This window comes from Diprion similis, chromosome 13 (assembly GCF_021155765.1).
Source record: "Diprion similis isolate iyDipSimi1 chromosome 13, iyDipSimi1.1, whole genome shotgun sequence".
In the NCBI taxonomy this organism is placed as follows: domain Eukaryota; kingdom Metazoa; phylum Arthropoda; class Insecta; order Hymenoptera; family Diprionidae; genus Diprion; species Diprion similis.
In genome coordinates, this window is record NC_060117.1 from 6,895,340 (window position 1) to 6,919,188 (window position 23,849).

General features: G+C 35.8%; 1 protein-coding gene across 2 annotated transcripts in view; it reads right to left on the minus strand.

The window, feature by feature from the left end:
* Positions 1 to 17,199, minus strand: part of LOC124414092 (leucine-rich repeat-containing protein 24-like) — a 118,367-nt gene extending 101,168 nt beyond the window's left edge. Inside the window, exon 1 of one of the 2 annotated variants that reach the window (XM_046895004.1) lies at positions 17,164 to 17,199. The gene's annotated coding sequence lies outside the window, so the exon portion shown is untranslated. Of the gene's footprint in view, positions 1 to 4,402; positions 4,594 to 17,163 lie in introns of those variants that run through there. The other variant, XM_046895003.1, reaches the window with a different exon arrangement.
* Positions 17,200 to 23,849: the final 6,650 nt, after the last annotated feature.

Consider the following 23,849-nt stretch of genomic DNA (forward strand, 5'->3'; position numbering starts at 1 on the left):
ACGCGCAGCGCGTATGCATATGCAGGGAATTTCTCGACAATGATAAAATATTCGATTATTTATTACCGCGTTGGTACGTATATCGAGGATTAACAGGAAGGAAAAATTTTAATAAATAAATAATTAGTTTTTATAAAATAAACAACACTTGGCTAGAGTAATAAGGGAAGGTGGGGCAAAGTGGACCCCTCAAGAAAATAATGCCTCAAATCAGAACGAAATGTTTAGAGTAATTATGATTTCCGAATAATTTATATTTAACAAAAAGCTTAGGTAGTTAATTTTATCCCTTGTTATTTAAAATAATTCAGGGGGCCCATTTTGCCCCCCAATTTTTTGAGTTGTCAAAAATTTTAAGGTAACCACTTTGCCTCACTCTTCCCTACGTTCAAAATATCTCTTCAAGTTCCAAAAATTGTTCAAATTTGAGGATAAAATATCAGAGATAGTTTTTGATATACTTTTTTAGATAAATTCTAACTGTAACATATGGAACGAAGTATATAAAATTTTTTAACAAGTTTTCAAACGTATCAAAACCATTTTTCAAATCGTTTGCAAATAATTGTGCAAAAACTTTTCGCGGCAGTGTTTGCAAATCATTGTGAAAACAATAAACTAAACTCAATTTTAATTGTGGCATAAAACACAGCATGTTATGAAAATATTTCCTAAATCCTTTCCACTATTTTCAATTTACATCACTTGGTTCGCCTCTTTTCAATTTCGTTCTTCGTATCGTGTTTCACAGCCCTGTAATAAATGCATCTAACAATCGGTTTCCTATAATCTAGTCACCTTTGTTTTTTTTTTTTTTTTTTTACAAACAACAGTTTTGCGCGACAGAGTATAACGTTTTAAACAAAACAAAGCCGAGGAAAGCTAGTCACGTAATTAACCGTCTTATTTTCTTCGTCAATTACCTGCAGATCATAATTAGTACGGTTAATTACCTAAGCTGTAAGCCCTTCTACGAAGCAGAGGAGCTTTATGTTTTCTACATAGAAACTGGAAAGGAGATAAAATGAAACAGAGTAACGTAGATAAGATAATTAGCCGTGAGTACGTATTAATAATAATGGGTTCGAATAAATGAAATAATAATCAAAATTAATTACGGATACATCTGAAGTAAACAATCTCGAATTCGTCAATTCCGAAATGTTCATTAAACCGGCAAAAACTCAAGAAATTAATATGTCTAGTAAAAATTAAATCTAGAGCTAAACTAGACGGATGAAAACAAATTTATTTCAAGTCAAAATCTCGTTCGATCCATTCTAAGTACAGTGTAGAATTTCCTGTGCAATGTAATCATTCCCTGCATCGACAGGTAGAACATTCAGTCAATCTAGTATTTCCATGGACATACACCGTATGGTCACCATACCCGATAAAATGGTCCTCAATAGATCTCCATTAACCATCAGTCCACTTGCTTTGTAGATTTCTTACGCCAGGACAGTTTCTTGGGCTCAAATCGGGTGGTTCTCACCACCTGGAACACCTCGTTCGATTTATCCGTGGCTGTTCCTTTGAGCCCGAGACTTGTTCATCTTTTTCTAAATTGGCAATACCCAAAGTAATAGCCGGACTAGTCCATTCAAAATTAGATTTCCCTGAAATTATTTATTATTAGTCAGTCCAACGGCTTCGACATGAAAAGACATTTTTTTTTACCAAATTCAAGTGGGTTCACGCAAGTTGACCTTTTGCGATGACGGTTGTCTGATTTTATCATTTTGAGAACAAGTCTAATTCTGCGTAAAAACGATAAGTTTCACTTACAGCACGAATAAGCACTTCATCATTCGTTTATGACTTATCATTGAGACTGAGAGTTTTCGTGCCCATCATCATTTTTATGGAAGTCCATCTACCGGTTATACTTTTGGATTAATGTTCCCAGGCAGTACAATCACAGTTTGTACAGCACCGTTTTTACAAGAATATATGGACAAAAGAATCCCATAAATCTTTTGCGCTTATGATCTCGATTGTGAATATACATGCTACGAGCAGGTCCGAAAAAAATTTGATTTATTCTTACAGTTATATAATACCTTTGTTCAACTCTCTCGCAAGTGGAATCTTCATACCCAAAGTAAAACTTTAACCAAACAACTCACTTCGATCGCATTATTATTCGAAGCATAAATTAGTTTCTTCACTTCATCAAGAATGAATTTTAAATTATTATTTTATGGCTAATACCTGTTCGTTGAAACCTTTCCTCGTATTTGTGAAATATAAACAGACAATGCAGAACGTAAAGAAAGACTAACATACCACAATGAGAAGAAGTAGAGGTGTCCACAACATAAATTCTGTACTAACCCAACCTTTTCAGGATTTTCTGTGGTGTTTCCTGAGTGTGAAGACAGATGTCGGTCTGGGGGGTTGGAAGGAGTGAAACACTATCGAGCCTCAGCTATTCTACTCCCAGGAGGAGGAAGCACGCGCCGTTTAACGTTACTACAGGGGCAGTAGCATCATTCTCGACAACTCCGACATCGCATGGGGTTCCCAGCTTGTCGATACATAGAGTAATGCCTGAGCCCTGACACTGTCATTGGAATGCTCCAAACAAAGTTTAGACTGTTGAAACGATACCTCCTCTTTATCCATCTGATGGTTTGATGGAATCCATTTTTGTTCTCGATCTCGGATATTGCGAGCCTAAAGTATAAGTGTCAAACTTTCAATCCGTTGGGATTGAAAATATGGAAACTGGACTTTGTACTAGCTGGGTAACTGTCAAATGGGGTCAATAACAGCTGTGAGTACTTCAGCGAAACGGCAAAGTTCTGATGAGATGATTCATTTAAATCGAATGATTAGGTTAATGGACCTTCCTCTACCTTCTAAATACTGAGTAATTTTGTGTCAGAATGTTAATCGTACTTTCAACAGAAATCACGGTACCTTCAAAGCTACGAAAACCGGGTCTTTAAACCTAACACCGCATTGGCGCAATGGCGAGTCTAACCGTAAAGTACCGGTCTGGATTGAAGGGTCGCTTTTATCAGGGATTCATTTCAACTTTAGTGTCGCTGTAATTTAAATGGCAATCCCTCCATGGCAGGCTCGGAAATGAGGCTTAGAAGTGGGATACCGAAACTTGGGGATAAACGGAGCATCTAACGAAAAATGGTTGAATATTTCTTACAATAATGTGTTCACGGATTTAATTGTTGATAAGTTTTCACGTTCAAGTTTACACCAAGAACGTGTAATTGAGGTGAAAAGAATTTAAATGGTTGATCACTTCACCATGTTGTTGAACATGGTTTGTTTGTCCTGAATTTCCGGAATAACACGAAACGGTGAAGTTTCTTTAGACCTTTGTTATACTTGCTTCACTGTTACAAAAAGCTTTAATTATCCTTCAGCAATCTAGTCTAGTCCATGAAATGGTCAGAATGTGGTTGAATAGCGATGATCATTGCTTGTTTGAAGTTCACCTTTTTTCACGTCAAAATAGAGTTTCTTAGTCTCACAATCAGATCAAACTTGGTAATGTTCACTTTCACACTATTGAAAACAAACATCTTAACCTTGTCCGCAAATCATTTTGGTGACATTTGTCCGTAATTTCTTACCAACATTACGTGCATACATTATCGGCATGCGCGTAATGTTGGTAACAAATGTCACCAAAATGAGATTTCGGTGTACTTCGTAAGCGAAAATCAGATCAGCTGCCATTTCGTCATTTCACCATCAAATCTCATGGAACTGGGCTCAAAATGTCTATTCCATCACCGCCGAGTGGCATCATACCGGATAGTTCGATCCGTTCAGTGCAACTGTGAAAATTTGACCAATTTTTGTGGGTGGTAATCAATCTGTAAAATTTTTTTCCAAATTTTGAAAAAGTAAAAAGTCGCTCCACTTTTTGCCAAAATAAGGCATTAATTGCCCAAGTTTCACTCTGATCACTTCAGCGGTATAGAAGTTTTGCATCTCCGCGTTTTCGAGGTGTACAAAGGGTCTTTATAAGCACCTTAATCACCAAAGCGGTGAGTAATAATTGGACTTGGTCAATGGGTGCGGAGATCGGATTAGTCACCCCGTGCGACTCTTTTCCCGTTAATTTCCGATTTAACCTTTAAGTTAACGTTTACGCAGGTGACGTGCCAATTAACGAGGAGTATGTCACGCAAGCGAATTGTCCATGGGACACACCCCAACCATTCGTGCCCGGAGAGCGTGAAACTAATCACGATCATTCTGACTGCCGAGCGATTTTTCAACTCTGGAACCTACAACGCACCGCCAGAGCAGCGCGGAATGGTCCATTAGCGATCAATTCATATCGACGTGCCAAAATTAGTCGTTAAACCCCGCTCCCGGTGGATCGTTTGGGTAATTGTCTCGTGGCCAAAAGGGATAAACATACCTACATATCCTCCCGGGTTACCCCGCCATCGGGGAAGGGGACTATCGCTCGATTCGAGGGGCTGGGGGCAGCTGATTGGACAGGAAACGTGACCGATTCGCGGTTCTTCCCATAGCCAGCTGTGTAACTTCCGTCAGACGTCACCGTAGGGTTCACTAATTGAAGGCACTGTTCTGTAGAGTCATTTTCACGGGCGATCCATTTTCCTTTCAAAATTAAACTGAATCCTACATTATCGTTGGAAATTTCGTGACGATGGTCCATCGTGGTTAGTCACTAACAATTTGTTGACAAAACTTGTCTCAGTCATCAAAAATCATCACATGCACTTTAATAGTGGTTAAAACAAATTCGGCGAAAGATGACCATTCGCAAGTCCAGTTTCTGATCGATGAAAAGTAATAGTGTGGTCGATTTTCAACTGAAAAAGCGAACTGATTCGTCTACCTTTACAAGTACCTCAAGTTTCGATCGATCAAGTATGATGAAAAACTCAAATTGTCACTGATACTGAGTTTCAATTAACAGTTTTTGACGAATCATTAGAACCTGATGACAATAAGACGCTGAACCTCAGCTTATTGCCTTATTCATGCATATCTAGAACTCAGTATTGGTGACTCTTTGAAACTCCCATGAAGCTTCATTGATCGCAACTTCAGGTCCGTAACTTTATCCTACCAAAAGTTTTGATGGATCAGGCTTTAATAAAAGCACAAGTATGAAATCGGCAGTACCTACCGAGTTCTTGTAAAAACTACTATGCATTGCTAGAGCAACAATTGGTCTCAAAGTAACCCTCCAGAATTCATTCAGCTTTAATGACTTCGTTATCCAAACCCATTGTTACCATAAGTGATGACTTAGATTCTTGATCGAAGGTAAGTGATCGATTAAAACTTCAAGTGTTATACATGTTTCATAACCTCTTTTGCCTTCACATCCTACTCCGGTTTGTTAGAACCTTCTTTGCCGACTGATCCTTACGTTTGGACGTAGTAGCAGACTCTTTTATCTTCCATTTCGTGATCAGTATCGATCCTATTCCTCGGATCAAGATACCCGTCAACGATGGTTTGCGCAAACCACCAGACAAGCAATTCTGCCAACGAGACATTCGAGTGCTGATATTTCTCTCCTCCTCATCCTCCCCGGGTACAGATTAACCGTCTCCTGTCCACTGGCTGATGTTCAACGGCTGAGAATTCCAGGTCCAAATGAGTTTCACAGAGGTGGGTGGGTCTCGGACGACGAACATAGACCTCCTCGTAGTCCCAGGCTTAGCACTGCCTCCTTTTCACCAGCTTCTTCCCTTCCTCGTCCCTTGCGACCCTTTTGCACCATCGTGGTAACCGAAACGCGAGTGATAATGACCTTCTCTTCACGGCTATCGTCAAAGGCACCACTTTTGGTCACGAAAATTACGGAAAACTGTGCAACGTCTGCGGTCTGAATGTCGGTTGGTCCGTATACTCAGTATACACAGATATGTAAAACTACGCAGATAGTTAGCTGAAACTTGGGTTCGATCAATACTTTCATGCCATTACTTTTCCTGTTTCCCGTATGACGTAAGGCTCAGTAATCAAAACCACGCGCGTGCTTATTGGAATTGTACTTTCCGATCAACTATTTTCGAGATGCTATAAATTGAAATTCTTAATCTTCAGTTTTGCATGTTTTCATGTCTTTCAATTAACTTCTCAGCTTGTTCCATTTACAGGATTTCTGGTTGTTTGTAGACCGACGATTACATCAATATCCAACCAATATTATGTTAAGTTTTCCTCAGGATCATCGGTTGCAAATAGTGCAGAAGAATTTCATATTTGTAACAAAACCAAAACCCGAAAACACCGGAAACAAAACTTGACGTTACTTTTTTTTCAGATGTCAGCACGCAGAATCTGAAATTTCACTTTATTTACAATTTCCATGATGACTTTTCAAAAATTTATTCTTTGCCAACCCAGAGTCGGAAAATACCCTGACAAAATGGCGGCACATCTTTTCACCATACTCTGCACAAACATTACGCATCGACGAACCGAATACATGTCACGCATGTATGTATGCTGTATCCATATCATATATATACCATCACATATATACATCGTGTCGTGGATATGGCTGCTTGGTAAAAATATTTCACTCGTGAAAGAGCTCGACGTTCCCGTTGCGATGTCAAAAGTTTTACGTTTTGTTTGGCCAACTCGGTTCGTCTGTAGCAAACGTGACATTTTCTTTTTCTCCCCCTCCCCCCCCCCCCCTTCGTTTCTCTTTGATTTTCTCTCTCTCTATACCGACTGTTAAGTACCCAGTTTTTTACTCTTTCTTTTTTTGTGTGGTGAAAATCAATGACGTTCTACCAGCCAACCAGACCACCAATTAAAAACTATGCTGCTTCTCCAGAATTGGTTCACGGTGTTGGGTACACGAAGCATTCGTACCGTAGTTTCTGAACATCAAATTATGCACTTTCAGCATGAGTTATAATTAAATGTTGATAGACGGTGCAGTTTGTTCGACATTGCACGGTATTCATTCAAAATATATACGCGAGTACAGTCACTTATAAAAAAACATCCAATTAGTTCGAATTTTGAAGTCACATTTTACATATTCATTTCTTTTAAATTTTAAACTCAAATATTTAGATCGAAAGATTGTCTAAACTGTGGCAAAAACTTTCCTACAATTGTACGAACAGCTATAAAAGTCCCGCAAAAATCGCAGGAATTTCTATCGCAATAAAAACTTTCTTCACAAAAACGATTCACAAACGTAAATATTACTTTCGTGATTCGTGCCTTTGAAGCAAAAACCACAAGACTTATAACAGATTTTAACATTGTATCATTCATCAAAAACCTACTGTTAACGTCGTAAGCTTTAGTAGTTATATTTGGCAGGTGTAGGTATATGCATAAAGTAGAGATACGAGGGCCCGATACGTTGATTCATGGGCAAAGTTAATCCCTCGACACTAGCCGAAAGCTTTAAAATGCGGATTTACATCTGCATGGATGTAAACACAAGCGAAAGTTCCGCCAAGCAAACTTCGTTGTTGATACGAGCCGATAATTTCACGACGATTAATAGTAACAACAACTTTGCGTGCAGGGTATAAATATTTGTATAAATATTTTGAATAAATATAGTCAGATATGTAAATAAATACTATTTTTTTTCTTTCTTTCTTTCTATCTTTTTTTTTCACTTGTTTATAGTGGGTAAAGGTACACATACTTTTAGCACCGCAAGCAGGCTAATTCGCGCGCACTTTCGTTTTGTCATTTTTTTCTCTCCTCTCTTTCGTTTCTCGTTTCATTATCTTTCTCTCTTTTCCCCTTTATCACTTCATCAGCGTCAGTCTCTCCGAAATTAAGCAGAGAAAACACAACCCCAGAAGCAGTGATGGCATGAGTATGGCACGTATAAAGCCACCCCCACCCCCCCCCCCCCTGCCCCTCCTCTTCCACTCGCTCTCTTCCTTCCCCTTGAGAAAAGCCTCGTGCCTGAGACCCGTCACTCCATCCTCCAGAATATAACACCATCGTGCTAGTTGCTCGTTACAACGGAGTCAAGAATAATTATTACGCGATATACTTAAGTAATTGCGATCCGTGATGCGTACGTGTGTTTTGTATATATTATACATACGTAGACGGAATTATTATCTACTAGTTCATCTTGAAGGTAATGCTTCAGTTCTCGGCACGGATCGTTACGTCTGAATCCTCTGACGTATAATAATACAACACACAACGGAAACATTCAACAATTTCATTAATTGATATCTAGTATCAACACGGTAGCTTGTTTAGTATGCTTAAATTCTCAAAGGTTTTTGACCGGGAAATCAACCCTCAAACATGGACGATATCGTCCACCCTGAATTTTTTACAGTTAAATAATTTCTACTAATTGACGAAATGAAAATTTTGCAATACAGGGTAGTGGAATATCAAGTCAACATCTGAAACTGATAACCTGAATTTTTTGGAATTTTTTGAAAGGCTCAAATGAGGGAATAAGAGATCCATGTTAGCCGGTAACGTCGGTAAAAAACAACATGACCGACGGATGGTAAAATCTTTTATTTTCTGAACTGGTTTCTTCTTTTTTTCCAGGTTATTTGAACGGTGTAAAAAATTTTGGTTCTAAAATTGATCACGTGAACTTATCGTAGCTAGTAAAAAATCTAGAAAACTTTTTTATCTCACTAGAAAGAAATTCATCAGCCGTAAGAACATCGATAATTCAGTCACTAAATTTATTCCCGTACTTTTAAGATTGAAAATAATTGCGTGAAGAAAAATTTCAGCTGATTTCTCTACGTACTTCGTAAATAATATCGAGTTATACCCTCTGAAGGGATATTGTTTCAATTAACAGTATATTATCATGGATTTTCTTTACGGGATATATTTTTTATATGTCCGTAATTTCGCAGCGAGTAAAATTAATTACTCATCGCGTGAGAACTTTTTGAGTGAAATTTAACCCCTTTGTGAGAAACAGAAATGATAATATGGTATCGTTTCAATTTTCCTTTAACAAAGTAAAAGCAGAACTCTGAAAAAGTTTTTGAAAACAATCAAAGAGTACGAAAAAAAAAAAAAAAAAAAAAAAAAACTATTGTTACAAAATATTAAGGTTTTATAAAAATCGGTATCATTTTCATGCTTTGGCTTTTCAATTATTCCAGAATAAAAGATTTATAACAGAATAAAATTTTTCTCAACGTACGTATATTGCGATCTAGAAATTAAAAATGCGATAAAAAAAAAAAGAAAAAGAAAAATTCTCGCCGCTTATCGTATCATTTAAATATTGCAGGAAGATAATTAATTATTATCTCTGTGCAGTTGAGGTTTCGGTTGTCTCGTTTAGCTCTTGAAAATTTCACCCTGCAGGCCCTTCTGAAGGTAGGTCGGATCCCAGCAGCATCACGGAAAGCGAACTAAGTAATTAATGACTCTTATTCAACCGAGTGGGCGACGCAACGCTGCAGCTGCACGGCTCTGGGAAAAATGAATTCAAAAGCTCCGTTGCCCCGGGGTGCAGTTGAGCACGTGCCTGGATGCAGTGCAGGAAGGCGTGCGCGTTTATCCGACGAGACGGAATTAATATTCTGGCACATATCACCGCGGTGTGCATGCAGTTTCGCTATCCGACCTTATAACGGGTGCCACACAAGGAAGAACTTTGGTATGAGCCTGATAACAACGCCCAAGTTCGTATATCTGACGATTGCATGTGCAGCAAAAGTGCAAGGATTCCGAGGGAAAACGACTCGCTGAATTTTTAATTCGCTTTAATTCACCCGTTCGCTTGAAAACAAAAACATTTATTAAAAATTCCTTTATTATAATGGGGAAACAGTAAAGTTTTGAAATTTTGATTTTAACTATATTTTTTTCGCAAAAAATGGCAAAAAAGCGGTCTTTTTCAAATTTCAAAAACAGAATGGCATTTGCCCATTTTTTAAACCCCCTCGCCCCTGCATCACGGGACCTTTACATAATTAATGAACGGCCTCTAATAAGAATTAAACGAATTATTATGAGTTAATTGAAATGTTGAGGAATAACAGGGAAATAACTGAATTATGGAAAAATAGGTCAAGTTTATTGAAATTATGTTGGAGATTCGTGCCAGAATTATCTGTTTACAGAGGCAAAAAATATAATTGAAATTAAAAAAAATTAAGCTGAATTGAACGAAATGAATTTGAATTCACACGAAATACAAAAGAATGTATTCAAGTTTTTGAAACTCGCTTGAAGTGGAGTAAATTGTCAAAAATTCTCGAAAAATTGGTAATTCATGAATTGAAATGCGTTAAGTTGAATCGAAGAAATTTATGTGAGTTAAAAAAATTGATTTGTAATTAAAAAAAATTGATTTGAATTGACAAGAAATACAAAACAATGAACTGAAGTTTTTGGAATTCACTTGAATTGGAGTAAATTGCAGGAAATTGTTTAAATTGAGAGTGGGCTCGGATGAATCGTCTAAGTACCTGGACTTTTTGGAAAGTAAATATATTTGAGAAACAATTATAAGAATTAAATTAGAATTAGAAAAGTTAAATATAAATCGTTAAAATGATCGAAATTTTACAACTGAATTGCCCTGTACGTCGGAAATATGTGAAAAGTAAAGAAACAGTATTATTTGATTGTTGATTGAAAAGGTTGGACCGGAAATGTAGTCACAGGTTAGATATTCTCATAGGTGAGTAGATGTCGTATTCAGAATTAAGTAAGGTACGCACGAAATGCGTTAAATAATGGTAAACGATCAAGTCGTTTGACGAAAATAACGCGAACTAGGCACTGCGGACCAGATTACACGAACTAGGTGCAATCAAGTAGAATGCATGAATTAAATGCATTCGTGAAAGTTGCACGAACCAGGTGTCTTGAAATAGTTTGCACGAACTAGGTGCGTTAGTGAATATGCACGAACTAAGTGCAGTGTGAATAAGGGAAGGTTCTCGTTGTCAATCTGTTATTGAACCAATGTGGGTTTGTCTGATGGGCGAAACTGAAGTGAACTCGGCGCTAGTCAAACGAGAAGTGCGTTTCGCTAAGCAATGGCGCTTTTATAAGAAGGGGTTGCTCGGATCATCGAGGGTTCAGCAGTCGCTCGGTGACGTCACCGATTTAGAAGTACCGACTGAGAAATTCTCTTCTCCGTTAGCGAACTATACTTTTAGGTCATCGTTCATTCATTGTATTTGGGAGTGAGTTTGATAGCGTAAATCCATGCATACAGAATTTATTCGTTTCGTTACATATAACTGTTAGGTTCCTAAACAAAAATCGTTGGCAAATAATCCAAATTCTTGAATCCAAATGAGTAAATTGAATTTAAGAAGTTTATGTCAATTAAAAAAGTTAATTTGAAGTAACAAAAATTAGGTTGAATTAATCTAAATCATTTTAACTCAAAAATTATTGTGTGATTCAAAATTTGAATTATTTTATCTTTGACTTACTCAGAAAAATGTGAAAACATATAAAGTCAGCAGAAAATTTTTAGTAAAATAGGTACAAAATCGATACATTAATTCATGCTTCAAATGCTGTAAAAATGGAAGGAAAAATGTAATACAAGTAACTATAATCAGTGGAATTGTTATAATTATTTATACTTTATATGCTAATCTGTTTGTTTAGTTCAAATCAAATAGTCCAAATGGTCGGAACTCGGAAGTGTTCGAAAAACTAAATGATCCAAATTCCGATAGTGATTCAAAATAATTATTGCAAAGAGAGAAATCTTTATTTATGCCTTGCTTCTCTGAAGTCCTTAACCCTTTCAGCTGATTTTGATAAAAATTGGTGTCTGAAAGTTTTCAGGGTCCCTAATTACGAATCCGGCATTGGATTTTATAAATTCAAAATGGTGGATCCAATACGGCGGATATCAAATTTATGATGTACTTGTTTATTTGCGAGATGTTTATTATTTAGAATAAGAGTAAAAGACACAATATTGAAGAAATGCTTTATAATTTGTTTGAGCAATGAGCTCTCAGAAGCGGAGTAACAAAAGAAAAGTGCGACAGGGAATCAGATTTCTAATTTATATTAACAAATATAGTAACAACAGGTTAATGCGCATAATTAAGAAGCCAATCTTGGCGGAATTAGGTTGAAACGCGATATACAGATGCGGCGGAATGCTAAGAATGCGAAAATGTATAAAATGCTTAACAAATCATCAGAATAACAATTAATAACACCAAATGTACGAAACAATGAGTTATATATATATATATAATAAGATAACTCGAGTACCAGAATTTTTCGATATAGTTATTATTTTTGTTTAAATTTAGTTTAAAGTAGTTTAAATTTTGAAATTTTATCAATTTTTCTAAGACTCTGTACCTGCGGGTTTTTGGGATCACTGATTACGAGTCTGGTATTAGATTTTCGAAATTAAAAATGGCGGATCCAATATCTACGGTGGATATCAAATTTTGAAAATTAATAAACTGTTGAAAATCATATTATATATTCATTATTAATATTATTATAGTATAGCAATAAATTGATGTTAAAACTTTCTTAAACTGAAAAATTACAATAAAAATAAACAAATTTATTTTTCAATGCAATTATATGAAAATATTTTATCTCGTTTTGAAATAGTTATTGTAACGATACACGTTGTATTAAGATTACTAAGTAATTATAAGAAATGAAATTTCATTGAGTTTGAGAGGTTAAGTGCTGAGCAATTTTAGTTGCTGAGAAAAAATTTGAGTACAATTTTCGAGGATTCGTCTGAGAGAAAGTTTTGAACATTATAATTCGAGTCCGGATTTTAATTAATCTGGAATTTGACGTTCGTTTCGAGTAATGGAATTTGACATGATTACAGAGGATCTGAATTCTGGAAATTAGTAATTTCGACCCTTATCCCAGTTGAGGTTATACACTCTCTAATTAATAGGGATCAGTGGGACTATTTACTCATATCAGCAAACTTTCACCGAAGTGTATTTTAGAGATTGTATAATTTGTAGAGCGTAACGCAATCTTTGTAAATTAAATTTCAAGTGGAGATGCGAAAACTATATTAACGAAGATTTGTAAGGTACGAAAAAAGTTTCAGTTAATTGTAATTCATTTTATCGGAAGAATTATTCCATCGATAATTAAAAAACCCAACGAATTCCGATTTCATGTAAGTCCTGGAATAGCTTAATTTTAATGAAGAATTTCAAAGGACTTCGCATATTTTTGGGCCATTTTTCAACTCCCCTTGATTTGAATTGATTTTAAATTATTCTCTTCCACAACAAATTCTCCGTAAATCACCTGTGATTTATGCATTTTCTTTACCGCTTCCGATCGATCAAAGTTCAATCACAATTACTGCCGTTTATAAATCGGTTACAAATGACGTGAAAAATGTCCTCATACCGTTATTCTGAAGTAAGAATTATAAGACGATTACTCATCGCGAATTGAAATTACATTTTTGAAATCAGAATAAAAGTTATTAACGTTAATAACTGCATTTCGCAAGCTTTTCCTGCCTGATTTTTTTCTTTTAACAATTATCTGACACGATTTGCACGATTTAATTTGGTGCAAAATTTCACGAGAAACGGGTGAATTCAGATAAGAAATTTCGTCGGTTTCGAAATGTTTTCAAATTTTTACGTCATTATCGAGAAATCGTAAGAAATCGATTTTGGCGGTTTATAATTTTGATAATTCTGATCAAAGTCAATTCATGTGTATAAAATCTTATACATATATTATTAAAAAAAAAAAAAAATACACATATTCATCCCCGTTTAATCCTTACTGACAAACAATTGCGCTCATTGTTATTTTGACATTGCAAATTATATTTATGCACGGTTATCCATATCGAAAATCATCGAACATTCTCCACGTGTTAATTTTCTGTTGAAATATTTTGCGGTTAGACGATTCGACGTGATAGAATATAAATGACGAGCAAAAAATGAAAAAAAAGCAACGACAATCGAATTTTATTTTACAGATTAATAATAATATCAGCTGCATGGTTGCAATTAGTTGAACTTTAGTGAAAGACTCTTGTAAACCAATTTCTCTGGCATGATTTGGTTGTTATGACAATATTATATGAATAACTGAACAACAACCGATGGAAAATCATAAAAACATTTTTACTGTTATGAAATAAAATTTAGAATTATTTTCAAAAAATTATGCAGTATTATTACGTCTTGCGACGATATCGAATTTAGAAAAGGTGTCTTAAAATTGTTTTCGATAGAAAAAATGTTTCAAAATTTTGCTGCAGGTAAGAATGTTGAAAATTCGATTTTCAGGCGAAACCAAAAATTTCTTAAGAATAGTTTTAAAATAAGAAAACAACCATTGTTGGAAGAGAGAATAGAACATTTAAATATCTGTGATGCATTCTAAGTGAAATTGTAAGGAATTTGAGTTTGAAAAAGTGACAAAAAATAAAGTATGAACGGAGTAGCAAAAAATATGGCGAAAGTAGGCAGAGAGTCTGAATGTCCTCAGATATAATTTCGTTGTCCACCCAGCTTGCAATTATTCACATAACAAACGGCCAAGTCATGCCTGCAGTTGAGTAGCACGGCACTTTTTTTGCGATCTTTTTTTAGAAAAAAATATCGAAATACAAAGAAAAATCAATGGAACAAAAGCGAATCAATTATTTAAAGGTTAATTTGATTTGTTTAGTCAGATTTTTAATAAATTTGTTGCGACGTTTTTGTTAATTCTGAAGACTTTTGTCCGTTTTTTGAAAAAAAAAAAAGAAATTATCATTTTTTTGCAGGTATTTTTACTCAAAACCCGATATCCGATATTCAAAATCTACGAATAAATAGATAAAACTGGATTGACGTAATCGTTCCACGTTTTGGTTCGACGATTCGCATTTCGTGTTATACTTTTAATCTCGACCAAAATTCCACGCTTGATTCGTTCGCTTAGGTTGAAAAATATAAAAATTATTGGAATGAGAAATTAATTAAACGCAGAAGAAAAGAAAAAAGCTTCTTAGGGTTTAATTTTTCAATTAGATTCTGCCAGAAACTAAATACCTATTTAAAAATTTTCTAAGGATGATAAAAATCCTTGACAAAAAATATTCGATTTCGATAATCCAAAGAATAAAATCGCCTTCGAGTTCCAGCTGCAATCAAAGTGTTAAATTGTTACCGACTTGACCTGAGTGGAAATTGGATTCGGCTAAGTGCCAAGAAGCGCAACTCGGCTACAGTTGTTATAATTTATAGTTGACGATCAGTAGGAGAAAAGCTATAAGCGAATAAGAGTTAAATAGAAAAGCATTAGGAAATAAAACCACGTAATAGGAAATAAATTTTTTTTCAAGAGGGCACATCCGAGTAAATGGCTAGAAAAGTAGGCGAATTTTTATAATTTTTATCTAAAAAAACTGTTTATTCGATTTCATCCGTTTTTTTTTATTTCAAAGTTTATACCTTAAGGTATGTTCATTAATTTTTTTATCAATATTTATCCGCTCGTAGCGTTGTTACAGTGAACGTTTCGATTTTAACGTTCGTTTTCGTGCCTAAATTTGAACCCTTTTTTGGACGATAAAAAAATAAATGATTACGTTAAAAAAAAATCATGAGCAGCGAACGAAACAAAATGTATAAAACATTGTGTACAAATTTGGTAAAAATTGATCCTGTCGTTTTTGAGATATCCTAGACACGGACTCGGAAACGTAGTTTCGAGATAATCGAGTTTAAAGTTCAGCGAATCGACCGCAACTTTTACAATTCTTCGGATTTCATTATGCAATTTACACACACAATATTCTTCATATTTAAAACTTTCAGAAACGCGAGCGCAAAGAAAGTCGACTTTTAGAATTTTTTACTCGGATGAAGTCGTGTTTTTTGTATTCATTTCTAAAAATTGATTGTTTATATTAATTGTGTGGCACGTAGAATCAGCATCCTTCTTGATAACCGTAGTTTTTATTTTTTCCAAAAACTATCAACCCTGAAATCTCGTTGTTCCATTTCGTCACTAAAACCACGATCCAATAAACTTGAAAAAAAATTTCAAAGTTCTTCTACAAATCAAGTTCATCAAAAATTGGAAAGAAGGTGATAAAAAAGTTTTCACCTTGCATTTACACCGGATTGTGTGAAAATTTATATCAAGTATCTTAATCCAATAATCCTTTGATGCGGTTTATTTCAAATAAACTCGGGAAGTTCAGGGAATTAAAATTAATCTCCGAAAAGTTTCGTTTCGTTCTCTCATTCAATCCACGCGTATAATTTCAAAAAAAAAAAAAAGATCTATCGACGATGAATCTATATTTTCCACAAAAACACGAGATTTTTTAACAACCCCGCGTTTCTGTTTGTCGTTCAGCCGATTACCGGAAGATCCGGAAATCACGTTCACTTCGTAAGTAAATTCATGATATCCGCTAAGAAAAAAAAATAAAAAATAAAAAAAATGGTAGAATATGCGTAAAACATTTTCAAAAGTTGCGTAAAAATTCTGTAATAATTATATCCTTGCAGATCCACGTAAGACAAAATGAAAAATTCATACTCCGGAAATCGACGCACGATTATTATTATTATTATTGTTATTATTATTGTTATTGTTATTGTTATTATTATTATTATCCGTATATGCACAGGAAGTCATCGAACCGTTTTAAATGACGGTATGAAATGCATCGGATGACGGATGTAAATTATACGGACGGAAGGGTCAGCTGCAAGAGGTGCATTCGTCCATGTATGCAGAAGCAGCTGCAGGGTGTCGAGGCGTGACGAAATAGTCGTTCGAAAGGCGCAGAGTTTGAAAAACTTTGAACCTTGTGATATAAAAAAACATAGAATAGTTATAATCGCGATGAATCAAATCGAGAAAAAAAAAACAAAAAAAAACAACGAAATCGAAATCGAAATTCATTCTCAGGCAAAGACAAAGGTTAGCCGTAGATTTTTAATACCAAGATGAAGTCCTAGCGACTTCCGGAGCCTTCGACCCCCTGTATTAACGCAATTTTTGCAAGGCTGCATCGCGTTTAGAGACGTACTAACTCCTGGCACCCCGCGATGCTGATTTGATGAAAAAACTTGGCACCCCTGCAGAGCTTAGAGATTACACATGACAAGAACTGACAGGATGGAAAAAAAAAAAACGCCCAGGGGATGATATTTGAAGTATTATTATTAAAAAAAAAAGTCAGGTAGTTACCGGAAAACTGCACGAACCTCATTATCCCAGAGAGGTAAGAATCGGGGCGATTCGATGTTTGACTTCCTCATTCACGTTACTTTAATTATATTATATACGTTTAAAAACTTCTGTCACTTCACAGAACAATTATTTACGTACCCATAAGTGCTGAGGATAATTAATCACTGATAAATTTTCAAGTTTAACGGGGTGGCAAAAAAAAAAAAAAAAAAACACCCGATTTCGATCATTTTTTAAAAGCAAAAAAATAAATAAAAAAAAAAACAAAACACACATATATATCAATTTTTTCAAGATCAAACTACCACCGAATTTCACAATTTCTTATTTGTTTTGTTTTCTTCTTCCCCTTGTTCTTTGTTTTTCTTTTTCTTTTTTTTTTTTTTTTTCTTTTATAATAATCCAAATGTGCACTGTTTAGCCAAATTTTCACTTCTCGCCATGTTCCGGCACTGGTTTCATTATTCAAAAGTTCCCGCACGTCGAGGTGGTGTAAAAAATTTTCAACGAAACACACTTGAACACTTTGACGCGGTTTAAGGGAATCTTTTGCGAAACGGGCGATTAAGGGGACGCTTGGCTTTACGATTTTTTTTTTTTTTTTTTTTGATTTTACTTTTTTCACTGATATGCTGTCGAGCTTTGCCGTCGCCCCGTCCGTCGACGGGCGTCGCGACGCTTCGAAAATTCAGAACGGCGTCCGCGTAGCGACTGCCGCCCGGCACCTCCACCCTCCTCGACGCCCCCCGACGGCGGCGACGCCGCCAATCCCCCCCCCCCCCTCCTCCCCCCCCTCCACCATCTCTTTTACGGCGCAGGCGTCCAGCCCTAGATTTCGTTTCGCTTCCCGATTTTTCGTAATAAAAACGTTTGTCTTCCCGAGTGGCTTCCCGTACACATGATATATCCCACTTTCGGTCTGCCCCATGGACTGCGGACACTCTGCATCAATTTCTAAATCCGACATTTCCGTCTAGTTTATTCTGGAGTATGATTAGGACTTGGATTAATATGTAAATACATGTTTTTTATTCAAATCTTTTTTATTCTTTATTCGATTTTCGACGTAAAGTATGATGTTTGGAGACAGAGAATGCAGTCTCTATTTGCCACTTTCTTTTCTTTTTTTTTTTTGTTCAATATTTTTGTTTTTTTTTTCATACATATTCCATGCGGTTTCGAATGATCGAAAAGTTGTCCATTCTTGAAAAAAAATTTGGAATTTTGTCGAATTGTTAGGTTTTTTCAAAATTTTTGGATCGTTGGCATTTTTTGAGTTTTTCAAAATTACAAAATTTCTCTTGAGTATCGTTATAGCTTGAACGCATACGATTGAACGGAAAAATGTTGCATACAAAAAAAGTTGCAGTCTTACAGAAAACGTCATTTTTTTTGAGTTGATAAAATGACCATTTTCATTAAAAATATAGGAAAATAATTTTTGTCAGTTTCGGTTTATCTAAAAAAAAATCCAGAAATTACTCTGAAGTGTGAACAATAGACTGGTATTTTCTCTTTTAGATGGCTGGATTAGTTTGAAAATTTTGAAGAGAATAATTTTTAATGATAATTGATTTACAATAAATAAATAAATAAATAAAATCCCATTCTATGAACTGATAAAAAATCCCCTATGAAAGTTCCTCATGGTGACAACGAAATACTTAATAGCTAGAGAAGCAAGTGAAAAAAAGTTCGTTTATGTTTGCAAAACTATTTTAAATATTCTAAAAATAATTATCGTGGAGTTTTTGACTTTGAAACAATTCAAAATTAGAATGATGTTGAGAAAAAGCTGTATCACGTGAAATCGTACGATTTATTACGAAAAAATCGAACTCCATCATCTTTATTACTATTTCACTGTAACAAAAGTGATGAAATTTCAAAACAGAGCCTCTGAGAAAATACTTGTGACGATAATTCTATGCGCATTCATACAAGTATTTCCAACAATTTTCCAAACTTCTTATTCACGATAATCAAACAAGATATGCTGCAAAGCTTATAAATTCGTGAGGTTTCGAAATGATTTCATAACTTACTAATCTGGAGAGAAACGACTCAGAATTTAAACAACATCTTCTGCCTGGTATAGCGTGCCCTGCAGTATTTCCAGTTTCAAATCAGTATCCAATAAATTCTAGGATTTATCGGAATCGCAGGAATTATCCCGAATCAGTTAACTTATCTGAAGGAGTGAAGCCCTCATCTCCTTCAAACTCAGTTTCCAAGATCCGACTTCCCTGTACGTACTTGAACGTGTATGGAACTGTAGATAAGTGAAGGATCAGGATTACTCCCGATTAGATAGAAGGAAATTTATTCGCTTCTAGACACGAACTTTCGTTAAATATATCAGATTTATCTCTCTGTTGCATTTCCAGGCTACAAAATCACCGGTTAACTACAGAATTCATAGTTCCATTGACCAAAATCAATTCACTCATCTGTAACGAGATAAACAGGAGATGCATTTCAGTCCTCGAAAACTGATGACACCTTCAAAATGTTAGAAAAAATCGTGAGAAAGTAAATTTTACATGTCACGTGCCATGTTTTTTGTCTGAGCTTAATTTCACCTGGAGGATGAGTGTCTTCTCGCTTATATCCTTTAGGATCCATCATCGTCTCCTTGACACAATTCAGACTTGTTAAGGTGCTAGGATGCAAAATTCCTCTACCACTCAAGCGATCAGAGTGAAACTTGGGCAGTTAATGCCTTATTTCCGCAAAAAGTGGAGCATTTTTTTACTTTTTCAAAATTTTGAAAAAAATTTTACAGATTGGTTACCATTCACAGAAATTGGCCAAATTTTCACCGTTGCGTTGAATGGATCGACCTATCCGGTATGATGCCACTCGGCGGTGATGAAACACACATTTTGAGCCCAGTCCCATGAGATTTGATGGTGAAATGACAGCTGATCTGGTTTTCGATTCCAAAGAACACCGAAATTTCATTTTGGTGACATTTGTTACCGACATTACGCGCATGCCGGTAATGTTTGCGTGTAATGTCGGTAAAAAATTACCGGCAGGCATGAAAGATCGGTAACAAATGTCGCCAAAATGAGATTTCGGTGTTCTTTGTAATCGAAAACCAGATCAGCTGTCATTTCGTCATTTCATCGCTTGAGCGTTATAGGAGGTTTGCTTCCTCGCGTTTTCGAGGTGTACAATGCTTCTTTATAAGCACTTTAAACGCGTCGCGAAATTAAAGGTAAGCAATACTGCGCTGTGAGTGGGATGACGCGTTAAATTGATAATAGAAAAGTGTGGAGGGTGAGTTGGAGTGTTGCTGTAACCAGATCGCGTCTAGCCTCTCCCTCCCTCTGTAACAAGGGTATTGGCGTCCCCCATTTTCGCGAGAACTCTCCAAGGTATAATTGTCAGCAATTGGTTGGGGATCTGGGGTGAACCGAACGGTGCAGTTGTTATCTGCACGTGTGTCTCGTTTCATGCACAGTGAATACTTGATGATTTATTATTGGTGAGGGTTGTGGAAGTAATGACGTTTTTTCATTTTACCTGACTCTCGAATTGTAGCTCAGTAATGTCATGATTGAAACGTGATACACGAGTTGATGTATTGGAGACGAATTTGACACCTTACCTTGACTTTAAGGCTTAATATGAAGGACCTCAATGGTGAATGTATCCTATTCCAAGACAGTTTATGATCCCTAATATTCAAACTTTGACATTCAGGGTCTATATTGAAATTTGAATAAGTGTTTCAATAATTTCGTTACAAAGTACAGTAGATATGTGATCAAGGGTGGGGGTCAAAACTTGGAAGAGTTACTATTTCGAATGGCCGATACATAGAAATTTGAAACATGCGAAAATAAAATAAGGAGACATGAGTTGTTCGAAATCTTGATTTTTGAACGTGTCACTGATTGATAGTTATTCTACTCAACGACATTTTCGAAAATCAAGATTCAAATATTGAACCTTTCAAGTTTTGACCCTCACATGTAATCAATGCGTGATATCTCGCCGAAAGTGGGACGTTTTTTTAGTTATTAGGTTGTCTATTAACAATAAGAACTATTCGACTAAATATCAATGCTGTATTTGAGATATTTTTTAGCAGTGATTTGCTGCAAAACCGAAGATATATGTACACAGTATATAAGCTATATATATATATATATAATATATTAGTGGATTGATCGGGCAGCTAAATCGATTCAGTATAGCCGGTGAATTGGTATAATTAATCTTATAATGAAACGATTCTGATATAACTCACTACGCTGGTTTTTAGAGGCAAAAAGCTTCTCACGAAGCCGATAATTTTTCCATTGTCAATTATGGAATGGTTGTTAAGTCTGGTAGCTGACAGTGATTGGCGTTCGAAACTAAAACACCAGGAGCCCGTTTTCCCAGTATAAAACGAATTCGCCAATATCTTCCACGCGAGTATTGAAAAATAACAGTTAATACAAATGTTAGATTTACACCGAGAGAACATTTCATTTTTTATCATCTTTTCAAAATATTCCAAGTCTGGGTATAATTTGAAAACAATCGAGCTTAGTCCTCAGGATAATCGACTGATTGTGACTGACGAGTATTATTATTCTAATCTGAATGTCGGTTTGTTTTCCCGTCAGAAAATAATTGTCATCGAGGGTTAAGAGCATCGAAGCAGGTGTTCTGAGACCTACAAAAAACTACCCTTATTCTACACCGTTTTTATAATAACGTGAAGCGGACGCATACCGGGAAGGTGCTTGGGGCTGTCATTAAAACCGTCGCGTAACTCAGCGTCAAGAAAATGTAGTTATCAGGGTTAAGGGTCAGCGGCTCTATGAAGGTGGGAATAATAATGATAACAATAATGGGGGTAGAGGACGTGACAAGGTTTGGAGAGACAGAGTAAGGGAGGGAGGCAGAATTAGGGATGCTGCAACGCACAATTAAGATAATCACACGGCTGGTCTGCACGAGGATCATTGATCGGGGAAACTGATTCAATACATCCGGGAGCAGCTTTTGGTCGATATCGTATCCACGCAAAAGAAAGCGGCTGTATATTTATGCAAATACATTTCAGCCCTGTCCTCATTGGACAAACTAATCCCAGGGTCGTCGGCTTTGACCGTATTGTTTACGACAGGCTTGCATCCATCCATTCGGATTATTATACAGCGTGCTTCCAAGTGGACGTTGTAGTATGTTGGGTTGCCTACCATTTAGGGGAACAAATATCGGTAATAAAGGCGTACTGAGTTATCGGTACGTAGCGCGTTTGAAGATCTCACGAGTTAGCTGGAACTCTGCGTGTTGCAAAATTGTTGTTTATAAAACAGGACTGCGATTTCGTTACTTCGTTTAACTCAAACTCCTAGTCAACTTCCTCTTTTCGTGTTGATTATGTGTATTAGTGGCAGTGTTGATATTTAAACATACGTCTATCCTCAGTAGGTGTTGTTTATGGGTTATTACTATGTAAGTAGAAGAGAAAAAGATTGGAAAGAAATTTTGAAAAAAGAAGAAAAATATTTCATATTATTTTATACCTAAACATTCACTTTTATATTCGTTATATTCTTTTTTTTTCATAAAAATTGTTCAAAAATCTGTAAATATGCATATCTCGCATTAAAACAAATCTCAATGTGCTGTGAAAAAAAAACTGGCGCTACATTTCAATTCAAAATAACTAAATACGTGTTAAAAAGCATTATAATTTTAAGGGAAAATTGAAAGTTATATTTCGTAGGCCTTTGTAACCTTTGTTGAAGCGTTCAGTGATTACACTCCAAAGTTACGTTAAAGTGATCATATATGACTTGACTTGACTTGACTTGACACTGGAGTGATGCTGAGTCGGTAAGTCTGTTTTACCGATATTTCTTCCCCTCAGTGGTAGGCAACCCAGCATATTGCAACGTTCACTTGGAAACACGCTGTACATCATATTTGTCACGATCAGACGAATGCTGACGAAGTTAGGGCGGGGTTGTAATAGCGAAGCTGGGGATGCAGAAGAGGGAAGCTTTCTAAGGGTGGCTCGCCTGAAGTCTGCATAAGTCAGATGCACAATATTTAATTTCTCGAGCCGTTGGTACTATAATGAGGAAAACTGGCTAGCGTCTTTCGTGAGAAAGCGGATCATCCGGTTAAAGCAATAACAATTCTTACAGAACAAATTGTAAATGTAATCTGGAGCATTCATCTCTTGCACACTGTTATAGGTGTAATTCTCCTTTTACAGAACGGAATTCGCCCAGCTCAGCTCAGCTCGGCGCAGTTTTCAGAGAAGAAATTCATCGGATCTTCTGCGGGGCTGCTCGTTAATTATAATTTCAAGCCACGCATACACTGGCAAATGATTTCAGAAATAAAATTACTTAAAAAATATATCGTATTGCATGATTATAATCGAAATTGAGGAGGAAACAATCAGTGAAATATAATATTGGCCAGGAGATGCTTGATTTTTAATAACATTGAAAAATAATGAACCGAGAATAGATATAATATTCACGTGATTATTTTTTCACTCAATAGCGGTAAAATTGAGGAAATTAAATTAACGAAAGCAATCAATTTCACCTTTAATTAACAAAAAATAAAGCCAGAGGCTACGCGTGTTCGTGAAGAATAACGCTTTACGAAATAATAAATGTTCATATAAATTCAAGTTAACATCAATTCACTGTACA